This window comes from Bubalus kerabau, chromosome 6, assembly GCF_029407905.1.
Source record: "Bubalus kerabau isolate K-KA32 ecotype Philippines breed swamp buffalo chromosome 6, PCC_UOA_SB_1v2, whole genome shotgun sequence".
In the NCBI taxonomy this organism is placed as follows: Eukaryota; Metazoa; Chordata; class Mammalia; order Artiodactyla; family Bovidae; genus Bubalus; species Bubalus kerabau.
In genome coordinates, this window is record NC_073629.1 from 49244283 (window position 1) to 49270217 (window position 25935).

The 25935-nt window shown below is 43.0% G+C and overlaps 1 protein-coding gene across 4 annotated transcripts in view; it reads right to left on the reverse strand.

Moving 5' to 3' along the window:
• TLCD4 (TLC domain containing 4) overlaps positions 1–21819 on the reverse strand; it is a 67309-nt gene extending 45490 nt beyond the window's left edge. The window contains exon 1 of one of the 4 annotated variants that reach the window (XM_055585030.1): positions 21567–21819. The gene's annotated coding sequence lies outside the window, so the exon portion shown is untranslated. Of the gene's footprint in view, positions 1–18406; positions 18616–19958; positions 20054–21112; positions 21447–21566 lie in introns of those variants that run through there. The other 3 variants (XM_055585031.1, XM_055585032.1, XM_055585033.1) reach the window with 3 other exon arrangements.
• Positions 21820–25935: the final 4116 nt, after the last annotated feature.

The following is a 25935-nucleotide window of genomic DNA, read 5'->3' on the forward strand; positions in this document are numbered from 1 at the left end:
GGGTATTAAAATTTTTAATTTTAATTTATCTTGGTCTTTTAGCCTCAGTTTGCTGCTAAGTCACTTCAGTCATGTCTGACTCTGTGCGACCCCATAGACAGCAGACCACCAGGCTCCCCCATCCCTGGGATTCTCCAGGCAAGAACACTGGAGTGGGTTGCCATTTCCTTCTCCAATGCATGAAAGTGAAAAGTGAAAGGGAAGTTGCTCAGTCGTGTCTGACTCTTTGCGACCCCATGGACTGCAGCCTACCAGGCTCCTCCGCCCATCAGATTTTCCAGGCAAGAGGACTGGAGTGGGTTGCCATTGCCTCCTCCAATATTAATCAAATAATATATAAAAGTAAGTTGCATACATAAATTAATGTCATCCTAATTTGCTAAGTGAGATATGAAAAGGAAAATGTTTTTCTAAGATTCAAGCAAATAAGGATATGGATCCCATGTGTGCAGATCAGTTCAGTCACTCAGTTGCGTCTGACTCTTTGCAACCCCATGGACTGCAGCACACCAAGCTCCCTGTCCATCACCAACTCCCAGAGCTTGCTCAAACTCATGTCCATCCAGTCCATGATGCCATCCAACCATCTCATCTTCTGTCATCCCCTTCTTCAATCTTTCCCAACATCAGGGTCCTTTCCAATGAGTCAGTTCTTTGCATCAGGTGGCTAAAGTATTGGAGTTTCTGCTTCAGCATCAGTCCTTCCAATGAATATTCAGGACTAATTTCCTTTAGGATTGACTGGTTTGATCTCCTTGCAGCCCAAGGGACTCTTAAGGGTCTTCTCCAACACCACAGTTCAAAAGCATCAATTCTTCAGCGCTCAGCTTTCTTTATAGTCCAACTCTCACATCCATACATGACTACCGGAAAAACCATAGCTTTGACTAGACCTTTGTCAGCAAAGTAATGTCTCTGCCCTTTAATATGCTGTCTAGGTTGGTCATAGCTTTTCTTCTATGTGGGCAGAAAAACAAAGACAATGAAACCAGGAACAAGAAGCTAGTGGAAACTCTAATCTTAAATGTGAAGATTTGTCCTTAAGGGTTTTGTGTGTTCCCTGGAGGTTCTGGAGGGTGGCTAGGCAAGAGCTGCTTACTTACTTCAGTTAAAATTTAATGTATACAATGAGCATTTATTTCATGAGTGTTTGCTAAAAGTTATAAAACATAGAAGGTGTCACGTAACATTATCCATTTTATGAATTGTTAATTTAAGTAACATCAAAAAAATCACTCAAACAATTCACCATTAAAAAAAATTCCTCATTTCTTAAAAAAAAGTTACTTTTTTATTAAGTTTTTGCTATTTTGCTATACTGGATATCATATATTTTCAACAGACGTTTGGTTAACTACAGTTTTTAGGGAACATGTTGAGATTCGCCCTTTGCAAAAATGTTCCACTTTTAAAACTAAAAAGCTCCACATAATCAAGTTATGGCTTCCATTAAAGGCTCAAAGACAGAAGCTAATTAAATTGTTCAACTCCCAGCTTTGCTTCTTATTAAGCAGTTGCTTGCTTCATCAGTCATGCCAAGTCAAGGACTAATTTAAGGAATTAAAAAAAAAAATTCCCCAGGAAACCAACGTTTCCGGTAGGAAGCAACTGCCTCTGTTCATTCACTGAATCTGGCAAGAAAATGGTAAAAATGGATAAAACCAAATAATGCTCATCACTGACACAGATTAAAGACCTTTTAGAGTTAAGTGTTTATTCAGTAGAGGAACACACAGTAAAAGCAGAAAAGTATTAGACTTGGTTCCTACACCTTTACATGTGGCAAATAGCTGGTAGAACAGAGCTATCCTAGAACAGAACAGAGCAACAAGCTATCCTAGAACAGGAAATATTTCTGTGGCAATTTACAAGAGGCGTGTCTAGACATGAACTTTAATTAGCCCATCTTGCTTTACAGGAATTATGTACACCAAAGAAACTCTTCCAGAGGCTTCCTGGATACAAAGATCTTTGTACTTTTTCCCCTAAGATAGTTCCATAAATTTTAATTCAAGTTGGTTTCTTGGTAGAGAAAACCATGAAAAGGTTTGGAGAAGGCCTCTCAACCATCAGCTTGTGAGGAGAATTCCAGGAAGAGGACTCCCAGAGGCAGGACCACTAGAAACATCTCGGCCAGGCTGATTTAGTCTTCGGCTTGCAACAGTTCACCCAACACCTGTCATGAGTCCACTCTGTGTCAGGCACTGTGATGCGACTCCAAATACAAAATGGGAGACACGCTCATGGGCCAGCAGGTAAGCAACAGACTGATCATCCCCACACAAAGAGGTAAATGCATGGTGCTAAGGGGGCACTTTCTGCTTTCCAGGGAATAAATACCCAGCAGATGTGATATGTAAACAGCGAGGAGATATCCAATGGTACTCAGGCTAACCAAGAGAATATCGTCTCTTCTACTATAACCCCAACAAGACGCTTTAAGGCTGAAGCCCATAAAGATTCAGTTACACAGCTGACTCTAGAACTACCAACCTGGGAATGCAACTGCTGCTCTCAATTCCCCATGTTCGTTATCCCATTGTAACACAAAGAAATCCTTAGGCAGTATGCTGGAATCTCCAATGTCACCTCCAATCTCTAATACACATACAAACCACACTCCTTCATTCTCTGATACAACTTCCAGATAAAACCACTGCCGTACTGATTAGCAGTAAAAATCCTTAAAACCAGGGGGAAAGGCCTTGTGTGGTTGTCTATAAGGGCAGCAAGGAAGGAGGAAGCTGGGAAGAACGTTCTACACATGCTTAGCAGTCCTTTTCCCATTTCTAGTAAGTTCCCTTTCCTATTTCCCAAACTGATTCCAAACACTGATTGCTCTCAAACCTCCTGTTCTCCCTGTCTTGCAATAGATGAGGTTTCTTCCCAATTCACCAAAAAATGTAGGCTCTCAAGTGTGAACTTCTGATGATGGCAATGTTTACCACCTCCCCTCACCCCAACCCAGAAGCTCTGCTCTGCACACTATGGATTCTGCAGGGGTGTATGTCCCACACTTTCAACATGGCTTATACTGTGTACAACCAAACCCCACTATCTCCCAAGGAACCAGTCCTGGATGGTCAGCTACCCTCTCAATGGTTCCATAGGAGCATCCTGGAGACCCCCAGATTCTACATGGCCAAGTAGAACTTAAACCCATTCCAGTCCTTCCCCCAGGGTTCCAGATCTCAGAGAAGGACGCTATCAACCACGACACCTCTCCACCTTCAATCTAGAGCAGCTCTCTCATCCCGGTCTCCTTATCTCTTACTCCCACAGTTAACTGCCAAGTTCTGGTAGATTGAAGAATATCAAATGAATAGCAACATGATTCCAGGGAAGTTCTGAAAATTTCTCTTGAGAGTCTTATGAACAACACAAAAATTGTGGCTGCTTAACAAAATTAAGTAATTCCAGAGTTAGTTGCAAAAATAGAACCAGCATGAAGATCAGTGATCTGAAGAAGACTTGAGAAATATTTCCTGCTATCACATAAGGTTCTCTCTTTTTGATCTCTTTCAGAAATATTTTTATAAATATTTATATGTTTACTCACTCCGCTTATAACACAGAGCTGGGAAAGATAGCTAATATAATTAGTTAACAGATTCAGGTTTCAAAATTATATTCAGAAGCTGAAATAATAATCCCAATCAGAAAAACAGAAATACATTTTTAAAAGGTAATACCCAAGTATAGGACTTAGCATATTATAGTGACATAACACACACAAATACACATGGAGGAAATCTTACCATTTTAATTTGCACAAACCAATGAGAAATAATAATGTAATGAAGGCACTAATAACAAAAACAAACTTCTAACCATTTATAATCAGAGTGTTAGATCAAGACTTATCAGCCCTATTTTACTCTGAATTAACCACATATCAAAGTACCTTTAGAGCAGTGTAACTAAGATGTGATTTTTAGAAAACATATCATATCATTAAGAGTTGAAGGGCTGAGAGATGTCAGCTTAGGAACAAGATTACTTAGAGAGGACTGAAGGGCATTCTGCAAACATCTAAAGAAGTGTCACATAGAAAAGTAAAAAAAAGAACTTACTCTGTGCTACTCCAGATGACCCAAATGTGCAAAAATTACAGAAAGGGAAGAGCTCACCTTAACTGAAGAAAGCATCTTCTAACAATTTAGAAGTACCCAAGCATCCATCAGGTGGCACAGTGATAAGTGCAATGCTGGAGACACAAGAGACGTGGGTTCAATCCCTGGGTTGGGAAGGTCCCCTGGAGAAGGAAATGGCAACCCACTCCAGTATTTTTCCTGGAAAATTTCATGGACAGAGTAGCCTGGTGGGCTGTAGTCCATGGGGTCACAAGGAGTCAGACATGACTGAACACACACACAAATATCATCATGGAAGTGGTAAAATGACCACAAGGTTGGTTCACAAGCCTAAATTTTAGAGAACTTAAAAGTAAGATTCTGGAATTCTAGGACTGAATTGGCATCTAAAAGGTTAATTTTGTATTAGCTTCTCAACAGTCTATCACTTATGTTTTACAAAATCAAAATTACATGCATAAGAAAACATCATTTATGTACTACCCAATGGGAAGCACACAGGTCCTGTCACAGACTTGAGTCTGAGCCTCACTTCATCACTTGTTAGCTGTGTGACCTGGGACAAGTCACTTGCCTTGCTTTACCTGCATTTCAGCGTCTTCATCTGGAAAGTGGAGATAAGGACAGTATTAATCTGACATGGGGAATAAACCACAGAACGCTCGGTGCTTAGAACAGTACTTGGCATGTGGTGCACACTAGAGTACTATTTATGCTTCCACTATTGTCCATCTCCTGGGTCTGTCATCACTCCAGCCAAGGAAAATAAGACCAGTTTCTGACCACTGGGCTCTTTTCTCTAACTCATCCCCTTTACATTAGTCAACACTCAAAACACAGGTGACCCCATTGTAGAAATCTAGCCTCCACTGGACTATCCACTGTGATGCTCCAATGTTCCTTCTGGTCACCTGACCCAGCCCATTGCCCCTCCACCTCCCACATGCTTCCACTAGCCCCCTGAAAGTGAAGGCCTACACCCAGAAAACAGTGCTCTCTCCGTGGCCTCTCCTCTGCCTGCTCTGAAGACACCCTCTTCTTCTGCATCCTTTCAGCTAGCCCAGGGCCTCATCCATCAGGGTCAGGAGCGGCCCCACATCCTCTTTGCTCCTCATGGTTCACTTCAAGCCTCTCTCCTCCCTTCTCTCACCTCCTACAGACAACCAGGGTGTTAGGTCCTTCCATTCACACCCTCTCCCACTCTGCAGTGATATCATATTCCAACCTCCTGAACACTTCCCCCCATTCAAAAACTTTGGTCCTGGTTCACTCACGTCCTCAAGCCCTGCCACCATCCTGTGTGTATGCGTGCTTAGTCATTCAGTCTGACTCTTTGCAACCCTACAGATTGCAGCCTGCCAGGCTCCTCTGTCCATGGGATTTTCCAGGCAAGAACACTGGAGTGGGTTGCCATTTCCTGCTCCAGGGGATCTTCCCGACCCAGGGATTGAACCCATGTTTCTTGAGTCTCCTGCATTGGCAGGTGGGTTCTTTGCCACTCAGCCACCTGGGAAACCCTGCCATCATCCTGAGTGACTTCCTATGTAGAAGACCCAGTTTCCTTAACAACTCAATCCCTTAATCTTTTCTTTCAACCTCTTATTTTGTGTTGGAGTACAGCTGATTGACAATGCTGTGATAGTTTCAGGTGTACAACAGCGACTCAGCCATATGTACACATGTATCTATTCTCCCCCAAACTCCCTTGCAATCCAGGCTGGCACATAACATTGAGCAGAGTTCCCTGTGATATATAGTAGGTCTCTTAATCTTCATTTGGAATGGGACTTCACTCATTTGTTTGTCATCTCTTATCCATCACTTTTCTGCCTCCAAAATAATATTTCAAGAATACTTTGTTGAACTTTCCTTCAAGTGTGCTTAGTGTGACAACATTCTCAAGGTCATTGACCTCTCAGCTTTTCCTCAATCCACTAGCCCTTTCCTCTGTTTATGCCCCTCTTTAATCGGCTTAGATCCTAGAGCCCATCATTTCAATAAGTCTTTCTAACATCCCACATTCCCTTTCTATTGCCAAGAGCCGGCAAAACTCCAACAGTGGATATGTCCAACAATTTACACAGTGACAAGCCCCAAACAATCAGAGCACTGTTGGAAAAAGTCACATAACAGAGAATACTGAGGCTGGTGAGTGTGAAACTACAGAGAGATCAAACAGCTCTCCATCCTGCTCTGCCCTTCCAATGCATTGCCCTTGCCAACCAATCCTTTTATGCTCCACAATTAATTTTCCAACCTCCAGCCATACAGCCCCATTTTCAACAAATACCCATCCTACTTCACAGAAGAATAGAAGACAACATATAACAAGTATGTTGTCACGCTGGGTTGGCAAAAAAGTTTGTTCAGGTTTTCCCACAGAATCTTATGGAAAAACCTGAACGAACTTTTTGGCCAAACATCAACCATTCAAACAACCCATCTGTCCTCCGTTCTCAAGACCACCTCTCTAACCTGTGCAAGTGGGGCCATCCTCTCTGGTCTTCTTGGGAAACTTTTGCTTCCCATTATCCTCTATTCTCTCTTCAACTATTGGTTGTTTTTTTTAAGATTTGATTTTCTTTGGCTAGTTACTTATCTTTGGCTGCACTGGGTCGTCATTGCTGCCTAGGGGCTTTCTCTAGCTGTGGTGAGCAGGGACTACTCTCGAGCTGTGGTGTGTGGGCTTCTCTTTGCAGTGGCTTCTTGTTGTAGAACATAGGGTCTAGGTGTATGGGGTTCAATAGTTGCAGCACATGGGTTTAGCTGCTCCACAGCATGTGGGATCTTCCTAGACCAGGGATTGAACTCGTGGCCCCTGCATTGGCAGGCAGAGGCTTAACACCTAGACCCCCAGGGAAAAAAGCTCCCACTATTGGTTTTTAAACAGGCTCAAGTTCCCAGAAAAAAACAAAAATCAATAAACCCACCACCTCTTCTTCATTCTCCTCTTTTCCAGTGTAATCTCTTAACCTTTCTCCTTCCCTCTTCCTTAAGGACAAAGTTCTAGAAAGGTTTGTAAATATTGTCATTTCTCAACTCTCTTACTCTACATTCTTGTTCCCACCCTCGTTACTCCCCTGAAATAGTTCTTGCTAACATCAGTAATGACTTCTATGTGTGGCTTTTGTGTCCCCTGACACCTCTGCAACATTAGACACTATGGACCACTTTCTCCTTGAAACACTTTTTTCTTCCCTGTTTTTAGACACCACACTTCTGCCCAGAAACTAAGTAATAGAACCCCTAAGTTTCAGTCCCTGCCTCTCTTCTACTTGATTTCACCTATACCTGCGGCTTTGGTTACCATTTATATGCAGAAAAACCTCAAGTTTAAACTCCACCCCAGGTCGCCCTCTGAGCTCCTGACATGTATAACTGACTGCCTGGCTGTTAACACCACAGAGCTTTTCAAACCCCACTCAGGGCCTGATCTCCAAACTTGCTCCTCCTCTAGGTTCTTCATTTCTTCTGTGAATGGTACCACCATTCTGTGAATGGTACCACAAATGGTACACCCATTTGACAGCCAGAAGCCTAGGAATCATCCCTGATAACTTGATTTCCACACCATCCTACTAAGCCACCATATCCTTTCCCTTCCTAAATAACTTTCACGAACACCCATTTTTCTCAACCTGCTGTCACCACTTTTCTGGACTGTCTCCAAATTGGTCTCCTTAGGGTGGAAGACAGATTGGAGGACCCCAGGGGAATTAGTTTTAAAAGCTGTCTCTGTTCATATCACTTCCTCACATACCCCCAATGTAAAATATTCACTGGGGGCCCAGTCCTCTGATGAGGGCTCTGCTCTCCCCAGCTTCAAGAGGCACTTACCCTCACTTGCTTCCCTCCTCAGCAAACGTGGCCTTCTTTCTGTCCCTTAAAGATGCCATGTTCCCTCCAGCCTCAAGGCTTCTGCATAACCTACCTCCCCACTCCTGCCCTGCCCCTCCACTGCCACAATAAGGCTCAGGTCAATCCTCACTTCCTCAGGGAAGCCTTGTTGGAACAAACCCCCTTGTCTGCTTGCATGGCATCACATCCCTCTCTTTTACAGATGCAATTTAAATGAACATCTCTCCCAGTGGAATATGAGCCCCACGAGGGTGGGAAACATGAACATTTCCCCCCACCATGGTGTCCTCTTATCTAACACAGTGCCTTGCCACACAGGATGCACTCAACAAATGTCTATGAAATATAATAATGATAACAACAGACATTCATATTCTTACATGTGCTTTGCATTGTAAAATGCAAAGTTACAGGTCCCTCATTTTGCCAGTACAATCAGAACACTGGAAATAAGAATTTTCTAAATTGACAACCTTAGTGTTATAGCGGAGAAGGCAATGGCAACCCACTCCAGTCCTCTTGCCTGGAAAATCCGATGGGCGGAGGAGCCTGGTAGGCTGCAGTCCATGGGGTCGCTAAGAGTCAGACACAACTGAGCAACTTCCCTTTCACTTTTCACTTTCATTCACTGGAGAAGGAAATGGCAACCCACTCCAGTGTTCTTGCCTGGAGAATCCCAGGGACGGGGGAGCCTGGTGGGCTGCTGTCTCTGGGGTCGCACAGAGTCGGACACGACTGAAGCAACTTAGCAGCAGCAGCTGCAGCAGCAGCGTTATAGCATGAACACATACTGACTGCAAAAGGATCCTCACCTCCAAACATCCAAAATAAGAGTGCCAACACTACAAAACGAACTAATATTGAGCATGTGCCTTAGTCTATTTGTGCTGCTATCACAAAATACTACAGACTGAGAGACTTTAAAATACCATATGTTTATTGCCCACAGTTCTGGGGGTGAGAAGTGTGATATCAGGGTACCAGCATGATTGGAGAAGGGCCCTCTTCTAGGTCACAGAGTTCACATGATGGAAGGGGCGAGGAAGCTCTGTGGTATCTCTTTTAAAAGAGTACTAATCCTATTCATGAGGGATCAACCCTCATGACCTAATTACCCCTAAAGACTCCACCTACTATTACCACCACTTTGATGGTTAGGATTTCAACACAAGAATTTTGGTGGGGGAGTCACAAACATTCAGAGCACAACAGTATGATATTTGGTGTCTATTCCAACCAAGGTGTGACATGTGTTCTCAAGTTTTCAAGAGTATATTTAACTGTAATCTGCACTGTGTTTTCATATTCTTTCCAATTACAGAAGTACTTATTTATCAATTTATCTATCAGTAGCCCTAACATCGGTGAAGGCAATGGCAAGCCACTCCAGTACTCTTGCCTTGAAAATCCCATGGATGGAGGAGCCTGGTAGGCTGCAGTCCATGGGGTCACACAGAGTCGGACACGACTGAAGCGACTTAGAAGCAGCAGCAGCAGCCCTAACATGTAAAAGTGTTTTAAAAGTCTCTATTAACAAACTGTAAGTCATCTGTAAATGAACACATGACGATAAAAAATGAGATATTCACCAGACCAAACAAATAAAAATCCTACCAAAGAAACACCTGCTCCCCACCCATTCTGGTTTGATTTGCATTTTCATATGGCTGGAACATTGCAATCATCTTTCTCAGTGCTCACGAAATGTCAATAGTTAACCAGAGATATTAAAGCCACTTGGTAAAGAATAAGTTATCTACTACCCACTACCCACTTTTGACTTTTCATTCATGTAAAAATTTGAGCATCTAATCAAATGTGTACATAGCTTTTGGCTAACTGCAGTCACTGCTTTTGTTATTGTTTTGTTATTATTGCTAATTCTACATTAAGAGCTATATGGAAAAAAAGGTAGGAGAATCCACCTCTTTTTTTTTTTTTTCTTCTGAGCATCAAGTTTAAGAACCATTAGCACTGGAAAAGTCTAAAACTCCAGCAGCATAAATGTCAACCTAATTTCTATAAATCCTCCAATATTCATGGTATCCCTTTTTAAACTGAAGCAAGTGAAAAGAAATGAAGACTAAACCAGAAAAGGCTAAAGAACCCTATAAGTTACACTCCTTTTCGAGGATATGACGTTACTTAAGATTTAAGAAGGAATTGCTCATTACTATAGAAAAGATAGCTCCATAGTTCTTCCCTGTCAGTTAAGACCCTAAACTTTGAATAAGGGTATCCTTTTCATTTTTCCTATACTTTCAACTCTTTCTCTTCCTAGAACATAGAATTCAAGTTAAAGAGAAACTGTTTTATTCTGCTGTTACAGAGCTTGGCTATGGTTAATTCCCTGAAACAGGTTTTTGTTTTTTGAATATAGATTGTTTAATGAAAACAAAGAATGAAATATGTAAGGCTACATGTCCATACATTTCTAACTGACCTTTATTACCCCCAAGATTCTATGTAATAATTACAATCACAGAGTGTTAGGGCCAGAAGAAGGTTAAATTGTTCCCCAAAACTGGCTATAAGAGTCACCCACTGCCAGGCAAAACATTCAGGGTAATCTATGTCATGACAACTTTTCTGTTGTTCTTATTCAAACATTTTTATTTCATTTTACATTGACTTCTGGCTTGGGATTTGTTTTTATAATGCCTAACAAGAAGTGAGGCTGTAATACAAAAAAGGCCTTCTTTTCCAGCTCCCAACCCACTGAAGAATACTTTCCTTGGGCAATTCAAGAGTATATTTTCCAGGGTCTTAAGGCTCAGAGCATAGATGGCACAATTATTTGATAAATGTTGCTTCCTAGCATTTTACTCCACTCAAAAACTTTCATAAAGAAGTCTGCCTTTTAAACTTATAAGTTCCAACCACAGCCACTAGATTTTGGATAAACCAGAATGCCTTAAGCCAGAAGACAGAAACAATTAGAAGATCACACTAATATAGTATCTGACACAAGCAAAAAGTAAGGGGTTGGAATTTGAGGACCCCTCTTTAAGGAACTCAACATTTCAAACACAATGCACTCCCTGAGCCTTAGATGGGGTCTGTGTGAATGAGAGGCTCTGTAGCTGAAGCAGTGACCAGGTGGGACCACATAACCTGGGGGACTCTGGGAGAGGAGGCGGTTCTGCAACCCATCTCTCCCAGCTTCTGATGTGCTCATTTTCAGATTTCCACTCTTTCTTTCCTGGAGGGATCACAGCAGGAGCCTCTTGGCTTGGGACAACTACTGGCTTCCTGCCAACACTAGGAAATCCAGGAAAAGCTGGACAGAGCAAGTTTTCCAACTGTGTTTTGTTCTTTTAAAAAAAAAAAAAAAGAAAGAAAGAAAGAAAGAAAAGAAATCACTGGGACACCTGCCAAGCAACCTAGAACTTCAGAATCTAAGGAGACAGGGAGGGCCTTCTCACCTCCAAATTATCCACCTGATTACCCCCGAGGAAGGGCTCAGGATGCAAGAAAGGGACTGTGGCAGGGCTTTGCCTGCCTGCCTGTTTGTCTTCTATTTTTCTCTTGCCTGCTCTCCACAGGAAAAAAGGAGATTGTATTAAATGGGTTTGAGATGTTGAAGAACAACTGGGCAAATTTCTCCCACCTGTTGAGTTCTCGAGCCAAATTAAAGAGATGGGAATACCGGATCACCTCACCTGCCTCCTAGAAATCTGTATACAGGTTAAGAAGCAACAGTGAGAACTGGACATGCAACAACAGACTGGTTCCAAATTGGGAAAGGAATACATCAAGGCTATATATTGTCACCTTGCTTATTTAACTTCTGTGCAGATTACATCATGCAAAATGCTGGGTTGGATGAAGTACAAGACTGCTGGGAGAAATATCAATAACCTCAGATACGCAGATGATGCCACCCTTCTGGCAGACAGTGAAGAGGAACTGAAGAGCCTCCTGATGAAAGGGAAAGAGGAGACTGAAAAAATTGGCTTAAAACTCAACATTCAGAAAACTAAGATTATGGCATCCGGTCCCATCACTTTATGGCAAATAGATGGGGAGACAACGGAAACAGTGACAGACTTTATTTTCTTGGGCTCCAAAATCACTGCAGATGTTGACTGAAGCCACAAAATTAAAAGATGCTTGCTCCTTGGAAGGAAAGCTATGAGCAACCTAGACAGCATATTAAAAAGCAGAGACATTACTTTGCCAACAAAGGTCCATCTAGTCAAGGCTATGGTTTTTCCAGTAATCGCGTATGGATGTGAGATTTGGACCACAACGAAGGCTGAGCACCAAAGAATTGATGCTTTTGAACTGTGGTGTTGGAGAAGACTCTTGATAGTCCCCTGGACAGCAAGGAGATCCAACAAGTCAATCCTAAAGAAAATCAGTCCTGAGTATTCATTGGAAGAACTGATGCTGAAGCTGAAACTCCAATACTTTGGCCACCTGATGCAAAGAACTGACTCATTTGAAAAGATCCTGATGCTGGGAAAGATTGAAGGCAGGAATAGAAGGGGATGACAGAAGATGAGATGGTTGGATGGCATAACCGACTAGATGGATATGAGTTTGGGCAAGCTCCTGGAGTTGGTGATGGACAAGGAAGCCCGGCATGGTGCAGTCCATGGGGTCACAAAGAGTCAGACACGACTGAGTGACTCAACTGAACTGAAAGAAAGAGAGCTAGAATCAAATCCTAATCCTGATATTCATCAAGTGGTCTTGGGCAAGAAGACTATGACCTGCAAGATCTACAAAATGGAGATAAGAGTACTAAAGGTGCAAGACAGTTATGTGGCATAAATGAAACGAGTTAAACATACCTCCCTCCATGCTTGGCACATGCAGCCACTTGCAGCAAGTCATTTAATGATCATAAATTCCTTTGTAATGTGGCATTACCATCCCATCATTCACAGGTATATTGTCCTTGTCTCTGTCCCCTGTGAATGTGAGTTGGCCTTGGCACCTGATGACAGATACAGTAGAGGAGAGGGTTCCAGAGTCTAGGGAGGCCTCCAAAGACCTTGTAGCATCTGCCTTTCACTGTCCTGGAGAGTTGCCCAGAGACTGCTGTGTAAAGAAACCTGTCTGGCCTGTTGGAGGATTAGAGGTCACGTGGAGAACTGAGGCTGCCCAGCTGACAGCCAATATGCAATACCAACTACCAGCCATGCTGGTAGGTCCATCCTGGACCTTCCAGCCCAACTGACCCTTCAGCTGAATGCAGACACACTAATGAACCTATAACCAACAGAGTAACTGCTCAACCACCAACCAGAATCAGAAGAAAGAAACTGTCTTAGGTTTGGGAGTGGCTTGCTATTTAGCAATAGATCAAAACACCTCTCAATAAAGGATATCATTTATTACTACCACTCTTTCCTAACTGGAAATGGTTACATCTATCTCTCTGATGGCACCAAGTCACACAGGGACAGGATATTCTGTATCTTAAGCAATGTGATCATTTCCCCCTTCCCTTAACCTAGGGAAGGACTCTGAGGTTTGTCTACACCTATGACCTGATTAGGGAATTTGGTGGCTTCAATGAGAAAACAGCCAAGGAATTACTAAATTCTCTAAGTGGACCTTTGTCCTGTTACCTAAGAGCCACTTAATCCCTACCCACGGTACTTTGACAGTGGTTTCTCTTCTTACCTCCTGCCATAACACTGCCATTGCCTCAAATTGCTCCCAACTGCACTTTTTTCCAATAAACATGGTACTTATCTGACTCAGTATCTGATCTGACACTCTCAGGTAGTCAAAAAATCTAAATGCATTGATGTGTTTCTTTGAACCATTTCACAGATCAGAGAGTTGATGATATGCAAAACAAATCTGATGTGGCTTCAGGTGAATTCAAGTTTAACATTTATTACAAACCTCATGTTTAAATACAGAAGTAAGTCCTATAAAATACCTAAGCTTGGCCCATAGACTTGGTAACAAAGAACTGTTCTGGGTCAATGTTCATGAGACCAGGCTTAAGTGAATGAGGTTATGGAAGCTCAGATCCAGGTGGTTCAGGAAAGTTGAACTTTCCCCAGCTTTACAAAATAGGATCAAGCAACCCCAGCTTGTAGTTCTCTACTGCCAGAAACATTCATTCTACAACCTATTAACAATGTTAAGCTTGGTGATGCTCTCAAGGCTTCTTGGAACTGTAGCTCTGCCCTTTCTAATTTGTGGTGCTTATCAGTGAGCAAATCACCATCCTTCCTGCATGGACCAAGTGCAGAGTTTTGCTCTTTTTTGTTTTAAAGAAAAACTTCTTCCTTAATCTGTCATGGTTCAAATACATTCATGTCATCGAAAACATCTCACTTCTTGCTTTGTAACTTGCAAGCCTAGTATTCTTGGGTAAGTGAGTTCTATTAAAATTCCACTAAATTTAGAACTTCCACTAAGATTATATATCCTCTACTACTTTGCAGGGAAAAAAAAAAACCTGTCCAAGAACAATATCGGATGGCTGTTTTCTTTGGACATGTATCCTCTTAAAGCTATTTCTGGATTAAACCCATGAACTTACACCTCACCCTAATGACCTTTCACTGGCAGCGCTAAAGCATAACACCCCTGGCCAGAACGGAGGAACATGATATGAAATACATCATAAAGCAAGGGCGCTAGGTTTTATTGTAAGATACCAGGAATGCGGTTGAGTAGGCTGGCCGCTGCAAATGCAGCATTTTCTTAATGCAAATCCAAAGGAGAAATTTCTTTCACCTCCTCGAATCAGGAATAGATGGGCTTCTCCAATCTGGTTTCTCTTCTGGACACCTTAGAGCTTATTCTGGATTGTTGGCCTCTTCTCTTTGGTTGCTGGAAATCTGATGGCCAGAACTTTCAGGAAGAATAGAACAGCACTTCAAAGTACACTTGACAGCCTCACTCATACCTCCATCTTATTTTCCTTTCACTTATTTTTCTTACTTATCCTAAGTTTACTTTATCTTGTCGTATTGTGTGCATCTTTGTAAGCCTTCCCTAATCATTTTTGGAACAGGGTGGGATATAATTAAAGACATAATAATCAGTGTGTAGGCCTAATCCCCCTACTCTAGAGAGAGCAAGCTCTTGTAAGCAAGTGCTGAGCGTTGCCCCACTTTAAAATCCCTATGGTGTCCAGTGTCGTGCTTTTACTGTTAAATAAATATTTGGGGAATTAAATGGCAGAATATGTACATTTTGATAGCATTATGCTACCTGAATTATGAAACAAGCAGTATACTTATGATTTTATCCTTTATCCTCAGAACAAATTCACATGAGTGTGAAGGGATACACGTATAACAGTTTACTTCAGCATTAGTTATCAGAAGTAACCTCAAGGTCCAATGATAGGGACATGGTTAAGTACACACGCACAAGACACTATCCCAAGTTATACAGACACTGAAATGAACAGGAGGGTAAAAAAGAAGGTCCGTCACATACTACAAAGTGTAAAAGAATGGTAAGCTGCTGCAAAATGATACATTTTCATAAAATACATAGCTGGGCACATTCTGGTATTTGTACCGAAAGAAGGCCTGAAGAGCTACACCCTGCAAACTGATAACTGGCTGAGGCTGGAGGCGAAAAGGCGGTGGGGTAAGAGCTGGGGGCGGGGGGAAGAAATGAACTTTCATTCTCTGGAACACTGATTGTAATTTTTTAATAATGTGCAAGTATCTCTCTTGTGATTTAAAAATTAAAAACACTGAATAAAACATTTAGAGACTTGAGGTTACAATGCACTCTCAAATTCTCAAAATGCCTAATGTCTTAAGAGTTTGTTGCGAGATACCAAACTGGGATACTCCCAAAATGCTCCCTTTGCTGCAAGCAGCCAGGCCTCCCCTTCCTGCAACGGGGCCTTCCTCCCTGTAGACTTTATCTTGCCCTGGATTTCTGCACAAAGTATATAAGAAATTGATCTGTTCAGTAACACCCATACAGGTTGTCAAAATACAAAAAGGCAAGGAATCTTTCTCCATCAGAACATAGCTGTAGAATTTATAAGTCCTTTAAACAGTATGTGGGGTTCCCTAGTGGCTCAGTGGTAAAGAATCCAACTGCCAATGCAGGAGACAGTGGGTTCGATCCCTGTGTCGGGAAGATCCCCTAGAGAAGGAAGTGACAATCCACTCCAGTATTCTTCCCTGGTAAATCCCATGGACAGAGGAACCTGGTGGGCTACAGTCCATGGGGTCGAAAAAGAGTCAGACATGACTTGGCCACTAAACAACAACAACAAAATAGCATGTAACAAATTATAGAGCATTTAAATTAATAATTGGTTCAATATTTTCACATGTATTAGGGAAAAACATGTTAACTGAGTAACATGAGTATGGGGAAATATGTCCCTAAAAATGAAACACTTTGTAAAGAGGGGTTTTTAATTTGTTCTAAATTTTTTATCAAATGAAAATTCCTTCTTCCTCCTCTTCCAGTAAATAAATACCTGCCAAACAAGAGGTTTTCTATACCTTCAAACTGTACTTTTTAAAGGTTTTTTTAAAGCCTATTTGGAGAAAGGCTTTTAAATAAATTAACTTGACGAAGATAGTTTCTCTATGTCCCCCAAATTTTAAAGTTAAATCAAAGTCCCATAAGCATAAATCTACCAATGTACCAGTTACTTCTAAAGTGACCATGGCAGGACACAGTGAACACTAACATAGCCCAGGCCTGGATCCAATGTGAACTCCAAGCCTGGGCTCCATGGGAACAGTCAGGTAGAGACTATATGTCTGTACCTCACAGATGATGTCAGAGAAACCAAGGTTGAAAGCATTAGACAGATAGCAGAAAGCTGAGAAGAGCTGAAGTCAGACACTGAAAACATCAAGTAAGGGAGGAAAGGGTCGTCCCTGGTGGTTCAGTGGTAGAGAATCCGCTGGCCAGTGCAGGAGATCAATGGGTTTGATCCTTGGGTCAGAAAGAATCCCCTGGAGAAGGAAATGGCAACCCACTCTACACCAGTATTCTTGCCTGGGAAATCCCACAGACAGAGGAGCCTGGTGGGCTACAGTCCATGGGGTCGCAAAAAAATCAAATATGACTTAGCAACTAAACAACAAGGTAAGAAAATCAAACAAGGCAGAGATGGATCAAAGCAAGGATTCAACTAGGTCAAAGTGTAGATGATAAAAGCAAGCAGTAAGCAAGTGACTCGGCTGATCTCTGATACCTGTGTACGTCTTCCTCCTGGCTTTGTATTTGTCCACTGGTGAGGGTGTTAGGTGTTGGAGTCAGATGTTAATTATTATAAAAAGGAAATCCAAGGCATGCAGATCACCTCTGCCCTTGATTAAACACCAGGGCAGAGCTAGTGGAAATAGCTCCAAGGTGCTGGCTCACCTATTTCACCAAAAGCTTTTTTGGCAATCCCAAAGACTGTGAAAATGATCCCAGTTTGATTGTAGATCTTGAAATAGATGTCAAAGGAAGTCTTATAATCTAACCCTTTTATAAAATGCAATGAGAATACCTCTCCAACTTGCTGTGAGGCAAGCAGCCACTTCCTAAGGAGTTTGATCAGCAAATGGGGTTTTGAAACAACACATCCATCCACTGCTTCTGTAAGAACTTCCCAAAGCTGCCTAACCACCCACCCACTACACACTGCGAGGCCCTTTGCTCCCTATCCAGCTGATGAAAGTGACCTAGTCCATCAGCCAACTTGTTCTGAGTCCATTTGCCTTCTTATTTAACCTAAGGAGAGAAACATACTGATCTAAAGACACTACTTTCAAATCTAAGTTTACTCCTTCCACACTTCCTTTTCCCTTAGAACCAGTTGTTTTGCTTTGAAGCAGACAGAACTGGTATGAAGTTCTACTTTTGCACCTTCCCATCCAGCTGCCCTCCATTAACATGAGTCTGGTGTCTATCAGATAGAGATGAGCTCCCATACTCCCCCTGTATCCTCCTGGTCCAGAGATCTCCCAACCACGTCTATACATCCCTACCCTCTCCAGTATCTCCAAGCCCAATGCCCTGCCCACTCCACTGCAACCTGCTTTTCCATCCATTAGACAAATGGTTTCCAAATAGTGGACTGTGATCCATTAATTGTTAATGAGTTTTTCAGAACACAGAATAGAAACAGAAACGTGTGCTCAGTTGCTCAGTTGTGCCTGACTGACTCCATGGAATTTTCCAGGCAAGAATACTGGAGAGGGTTGCCATTTCCTACTCCATGGGATCTTCCCAGCCCAAGGATCAAACCTGTGTCTCTTGCATCCCCTGCACTGGCAGGCAGATTCTTTACCACTAGTGCCACCTGGGAAGTCCTGTTCTTCCATCCATTAGACAAATGGTTTCCAAATAGTGGACTGTGATCCATTAAAAGTTGATGAGTTTTTCAGAACACAGAATAGAAACAGAAATAGAGTAGAAATAGAAACGAAAATTGAAGCAATACTCAGTAAGGGTACATATTGCTTCATGAAACCTGTTTCACATACACATATACTTACTCATGTCCTAAGTCAATGTGAAACTTGTACTGCTCATTTTGTACTGTGTTGTAATCCAAAAATGCCTGAAACAAGCCTTTGTCCATCTAGTCAGACCTCACCCCCCTTGCTGCTGGGCCCGCTGCAACTGCTTTCTCCATGCCGGCCCCAAGCTCTGAACAGACGGCCAGCTGTCTTCTTCATCGGCTGTTTGCACAAACCTTGGCCTTTTACAGTGACTCACAAGCTCCTTCTCATCCAGCCAGGGACTGCCTTCTCCTTGATCAGACCAATGCTCACACACACCTTTGGTATTCTAGGCCTCTTTTCAGGTCTGGGATCTGCTAGCAATATCTCCAACTGTTTCACTATGAATAACAAACCCAGAGCAGCAGGACTCCATTTCTTTGTATGCTACCTTTCATCTCCAATGAGGAAAAAAACATCACCAAAGTCACTCTTGAAATAACCTTAGATTTTCTTACAAAAGTAACCTCACTTTCCTGATGTAATATGTTCCCTGGTGTAACACATACAGCACCTGATACCAATGCCAGGTGACTACAGCTCACTCCTGTTGAATTAAAGTCTGTCTCCCATCCTTGAGAACAGATGGCTAGCCCACCTCCATGTTGCTATCTTCTTCCTCTCACAAAGCAAATGGAAGGAGAGAAAGCATCACCAGGTGACCGTGGGAGCGTGGGCCTCCTTTCCTCTCTCAAGGGCGAGGGCACAAGCTGTCCAGCACAACGCCACCCTGGGCCTGCCCTCCCTTGTCCAAGTGCCCACAGTTCTCACAGAGACAATTCACGCATTATCTTCCTCGACAGAAAAACTCATTCTCTGTAATCCTCCTGTAGATCATCCAGTTTACTTTTCTCAATCAAACTAGGTATCCCACTTTTTAGCCTTCCAAGAGATAACAAAGCCAGATGAGTCCTTCATCTGTAGGATGTGGGACATTCATTTGAGAAGAAGGGTGCACAGAGACACTGAGGTCTGAAGGTTTCTTGTGACGCAAACTGCTCGGTTTCCTTTCCCACATGGAAGGCCAGCTTTGAGGGAGGATCATACATGTGGGACGTCAGTTTGAGCACCAAGGGAGGGGGTGAACAGGTCTGAGAACTGCAGGACAGCTGTGCTAGGCTTGGAAGGGCAAGAAACACTCGCAAAGTGAAAGGGAGAAAGGGTAAGTCACATCTAGGGCACATTCCAGAATTCTCCTTGCTGCCTCACAACCCCCTCTCCGTGACCCGGCCCTTTTCCCATTTCTCAGTCAGGAATCCAGAGCTCCCTTACCATCTCTCTGGTCACCTGGTTTTGGGGAGGGTGGGCCCTCCAGCCCCTCCCAAGTCGTCCCTTCCTCCTCCCCTACTCCTAGCTGAAGAAGCTCTGCATCAATCTAGTCCTGAATTAGATTTCTGATGGCTCCCTGCCCGAGGCCTCTGTTTATCTTGCTCATCAAATGAATCTCTCTCGGATGGAGATTTTAGAAAATCAAAGAAAAGACAGGCCAAACTCTTGAATCCACATTCTAGGGTCTACGGGGAAGACTTGCTTTTTAGGAACTTACTATAAAGTTTCAGCCCCTTGATCCCTGCCATTCCTAGGGACCGCTAAGCATACAGCTTGAGTTGCGAAGAGTCATTTTTCTTTCCAGCAAGATAAAGAAGGCAAAGGGTGAAAGGAACAAGAACAGAAAGTTAAACAATGTAAAAAATCACTACTGACCGAGCAGCTTGGTTTGCGGCATCTGCCCTTAGGTGTGCAAGATCACACAATAAGGATTCAAACTCTGGAGGGAGGTAATGTGGCAAAAAGGAGTTGCAGGGGTAAGGAGAAATAAAGCAGGCTCAAAATATACTAACATCAGGATCACCTTATAGCACAGGAGGGAGGATGCAAGTAAACTAAAATCCATGCTTCCTCAAAGGAATCTTTCAAATTTTCTAGTGTTGCAAGAGTCTGCTTTTCTAATACAGTTTCACCAATTTAAGGACAGATAAACAAGGAGAAAATTCTCTACTTCACACAGCTCAGTTAAAAAGGGACTGGGATTCTGTAATATATTATCTTAACTGGCTACATAAAGATGAGGCTGCATTCCAAACTATACCCTGCTGGGCTCACACAGCAGTATCTCACTTAAAACACACAATCTAAGATCCATTTTTCTCAGCTCCATTTATGACTGGGTGAAGATTTTATTAAAGTGACAGGGGTTTTTTTTCCCCCTACTTCACACACCGACTCATAACATCCTCACAGACTCTTCCAACTTGTCCCCAAATTGGAATCAGATTCATTTAAACATTATCAAAGATCACTCTTTAAGGATAATTTTATAATTTCGTATAAAAATGTGTACCACATTCACACTTAGATGTGTACAACTAAGAAAACACTGGCCATCAACAGCGACCCTTTCATGAACATAGACAACTTAAAGTGCCTTCACGAAGGGCCATAGGAAAATGCTAGCATTACGGGTCCCATTTCATGGCTGGGTAAACGGAGGCACTTAGTTTAATAAACTTGCTCCGGGATATAATGGTAGAGCTGGAAATAGAAATCAATTTCTCCCTCTGACTTTGACCCCAGTCCCTCTCCCACTAGACTCTTCAGCGCTCGCTGGCTAAAAATGGGACCCACTTGAGAACTGCAAGGGTAAATGAAAGCTTCTTGTTTTATTTAGTAGCGGGGAGGTGAGAGACCGGGTAGACTTACCTACTTGATGCACCTGATCTCGTGTACTGGCCTCTAACAAGAAAGCTTTCCATGGATGCCCAAACACCTGCTCCTTTGAGCTGAGACCCCAAGGCACCGCCAGGCAGCCCCAAGCAGCCCAAATCACACCGCCCGGGAAACGCGACTGGAACGCGGGGAGTCCGGGCGACGCGGGGGCCGCGGGCCCGGGGACACCATCTGTGCCTAGAGCGGCCCGCCGCGCCGGGATGATGCTGCGCCGGTCGCACACACCTGCTGGAGCCCTCCCTGGAACCCCCGGCCGCCTCCCGCGCGGGGGACTCCCACCCAGCCTCCGGGCGCCTGAGCCCTCGGCCTCACTAGGCCGGGGGCGGGAAGCCGCGGAGCCCCTCCCGCGGGCTGCGCTCTGCGACGCGGAGAGCCGCTGGGCAAAGCGAGCCCGCCCTCCTTCCGAACCCTCTCCAAACCGCGTCACCTGTGCCGGGTCCCGGGGCGACTCGCTCGCCGGCGGCAGTGAGCCGGGCCGGGAGTGGGCGGCGGGTGGTTACAGGAGCCTGGTCATCCGGCCCGGCCCGAGGGCTGGCGCCGGCCAGAGCCGTCCCGCGAGATGCTCGGCGGGAGCCAGGGGAGCCTTGGGCTCCGGGCCGCTGGAACAGCAGCGGAGGCTACTGCTGCCGCCGCGGCCGCCCGGACTGCGGGCTCGAGTTACCGCAGAGCGTCTCCTTAAAGGGGCCGCGGCGCTCGGGCTACGGCTACGGCTCCCCGCGGCTCCGACCCCCGGCCAAAGTGGGCGGGGCCCCGAGGCGGGCGGTGGGGCCGACCTTTGGGTGATGGAACTTGGGTCCCGGAAAGAGCTCAAAAACGGGAGCACGCGAGGCGGGCTGCGATGGGATTCTGCAAGAGCACACCTCGCTTGGAACAGTGTTCGGTTCCGCGTCTTTCCGAAGCAAGTAACAGAACTAGCAAGTGGAGCTACGGTCTGAGTCCGTTCTCGCAGCGGTCAGTACCTGGGCTCGCCACTTAACCAACATTGTTTTCAGATTATAAATTTATGTTCTGCTTTAGTTGTCCAGATTCTGCGTGACTGAAGCCCATGGTTTGACGATCAGAAAGGAGGTGAAAGGGCAATTGCTGATTTTCCTGCCACGTCGCGTTCCTCGCCGTTTCCGTTTGGGGCTGCAGGTGCGTTCCAAACTGGGTAGGGGGCGTTTGTGGAAAAGGCCAGTGCTTTGGAAGCCGCCTCCTCTGGAATCCAAGAAAAACACCACCTCCATGCGGAGTCCCTCTGCTGTCAGGGCAGGGAAATAGGATTTGGAATTCTAGGGGGAGCTAGCTGAGAAGTTTGCCAGTAAACAGTAGCTCTTCTGATTTGCTAAATATGGCCTCAGAAACTTCCAAGTGTCCTGGATCAACACGATAGAATTGTTTTGAATAAAACAATAATAAATACGTTCTGGTTGTTATAATTTGCACATCAAAACAAATCACAAATACATTTTTTTTAGAAAGAGCCTCACTGAGGTGCAATTTCTTCATCTTTTAGTATAATCGGGATAATAATTCATAGACACCTCTGAAGTGTCTTGCTAAATGGACTGCAGACTGACATAGAAAAGACAGAAACCTGCCCTGCAGTCAAACAGGGAAGATCTTGCAGGCCCCCAGTACACATTTCACCTTTTCTCTCTAAGGCTCTTGGGACACACCCGCGCACCAATGCCCTTTGACTACAATGTGTCCCGTCACAGTTGTTTCACAATGTGCACAGCCCTTGACGACTTTTTCTGCCCCATAGGCACACGGGTATTTCATAACTATCCACGGGCAGGATGGTTGTGCACACCTGTGCAATCAGCCCTGCCAGTACAGAGGACACCTATAATGTCAGGAATCTGCATTAACACTACTCCTCCAGACTCTGTCCTGTGCTTGTCTTCAGTGACATGACAGTTGCTCTGCCCTTTCCTGATAAACACACCATGATTATCTTTGATATGCATATTCTCTAACACCACAGCAGGAGCCAACGCCATCTAAACCTGCAGAAATCCAGTATCCTCTAGTCCCCCCATACTCCTTCATGTTAAGCCTCTACTGATGCATCATCAAATCTGCAGGATTGTTTATAGAGAGCATGTAAGTGAATACATCAACGACAAGGCCTGAGATATGAGAGGAATTCAGTAAATACTAGTTGAATTTTTAAGCTTTTAAACTAATTAAAACTCGATGACCTTCAGGAGGTAGAAGAATACATTAACTAGTTTTCCTCAAAGTTTTAATGCAGCTTAATTTCTTCAAAAATATCCATTTCACTATTTACATTTAGATCTTTAATTGCTATTCTTAACTTTTTTTTTTTAACCAATACTCTTTTTTCAAGGACAGTTCCCCCAAATTCTGTCTTTACCACCCTGAAGTTTTTCTGCATTTTGAATATGAGGTTGCAAAGCTGGATTGCACATTTTATATTTTTGTTCACTGAAACAGTTCCAAGAAACAGTTCCGAGAAATGAAATTATCCATCCACACTGAAAAAAAAGAAAAATAAATAATACTGAAATTCTTTTCAGATAAATTTTCCTGATAAATTTCTGTTTCCAAAAATTCCTAAACTTCTAATTAGAGCCAATTGTTTGGAAAACTGAGACCAAAGGCTGTTTCTTCCTGAAATAACAAGATAATTAAAGCAAAAGTACTTTGGGAGAGACTTCAATTCTCCATTCTGCTCTGTTAGTGAAGATAAAACCAAAATGGCACCAAACATTTTGATCAGAAAAGTTGAGTTCGTCAGTAATGACTATTCCCACCTACAGGTTTTCCCTTAATTGGTAGTTTTAGTGTATTAAGACTTTTGTGTAAGGTTTTTTGTACTTTCATTTCTTTTTCAGAATTTTTCAAGAAGAAACTATTTTAGGATATTAAGAGTGGTTATCTCTGGGTGGATGAGATTCTGTCTTGTATTCTTTTTGTTTCTCTTATTTTATGAAATTTTCTTTCCATTATATATATATGTCTTACTTTGTTTGAATTTTTGTTTTTAATGAAAGTAATACATTTAAGTGAAAATTCAAGTGGTTCTTAAAGGCTTTAAACAAAAAATACCCAAGAGTTCTATCAGTCCCCTAACCAGCTTCTCCACCACCTAGCTTTACCCCTCTAGAACACCTAGCTTCACCCCATTTCCACACAACCTGCTAGGTGTTCTACATTTCCTAAATGAAAAACCTATACCCAGGTTTCTTGATTTTCAGTTTTAGACTTTAGTTATTGACTTCTTGTCATATATTTGAGGATTTTTAGCTCCTATCCACACCACCACTCACTTTTTCCCCAACTTTCCTTCTAACATAGACACATCACAACTCTCATTCGAGTCAGTAATTAAGGTTTATATCATCTTGAAAATATACTGGTCAATACAGGGTGTTGCTGAATCAAGTAAGGTACCAGGATAATGCTTTCTTGAAAACCTCTTGCTTTTTCTGGAGTTAAATGCTTTGTTTTTTCACATTTAAAAAATGTATCTAATCTAACCTGAATTTTACCCATGTGCTTCTACACATCTATCAAATGCCATCAACATTATCTTCTAATGCCCAAATACATGACTTGTTGTTTATTCTCTTACATTGCTAAAGCACAGACTCCAGTCACTTACTCAGAAGGGGTGCATGGAAGGTAAATTTTTAGAGGGCTTGACTGTCTGAAAATGTCTCTTTTCTATTCTCATCCTTGACTGATCATTTGGATAAGTTGCAGATCATTTTCCCTTTGCTTTTTAAGAGAATCGTTCCATTGTCTTTTAACTCCAGCATTGCCATTGAACTATCTAATACCTTTCGAGTTCCCATTCCTCTGTATCTGACCTATTTTTCCTTCTAGAATCTTCCCATTGTCTCTAGCAGTCTGAAAGTTCACAGTGGTGTGCCTTAGAATGTTTCTATTTTCATTGATTGTGCTAGATACTCAAGGGTTCTTTTGACTTTATCTGTATTTTTTTCCTTTCATTATTTCTTTGCTAATTTCCTCCCTCCCATTTTCTCTAAGACTGTGATGCTGGGAAAGATTGAAGGCAGGAGGAGAAGGGGATGACAGAGGATGAGATGGTTGGATGGCATCACCAACTTTTTGTTGGTCACCACAGGGTAAGGGGCATGCACTGGCATCTAGTAAGTAGAGGCCAGGGAGGCTGCTAACCATGTTAGAATGCACAGGAGAGCCTCCCACAACAAAGAATTTCCAGCCCACATGTCAGTCATGCCAAGATTGAGAAATTCTGGACGAGGAGAATTACTTAACTTTATCTTCCAACCTTCTAAAGTTTCTAGTTCAAACGTTTTCTTTCAAATCACAGCTTTGACTAGATGGACCTTTGTCGGCAAAGTGATGTCTCTGCTTCTTAATATGCTGTATAGGTTTGTCACAGCTCTCCTTGAAAGGAGCAAGTGTCTTTTAATTTCAAGGGTGCAGTCACTGTCTGCAGTGATTTTAGAGCCCAAGAAAAGAATATCTGTCACTGCTTCCACTTTTCCCCTTCTATTTGCCATGAAGTGAAGGACTGGATGCCATGACCTTGTTTTTGAATGCTGAGTTTTAAGCCAGCTTTTTCACTCTCCCTTCCCACCCTCATCAAGAGGTTCTTTAGTTCTTTTTCACTTTCTACCATTAGCATGGTATCATCTGCATATCTGAGGTTGTTGATATTTCTCCCAGCAAACTGGATTCCAGCTTATGACTCATCCAACCAAGCCTTTCAGATGATGTACTCCACATAGAAGTTAAATAGGCAAATCAGCCTTGTCGTACTCTTTTCCCAATTTTGAACCAATCGGTTTTTCCGT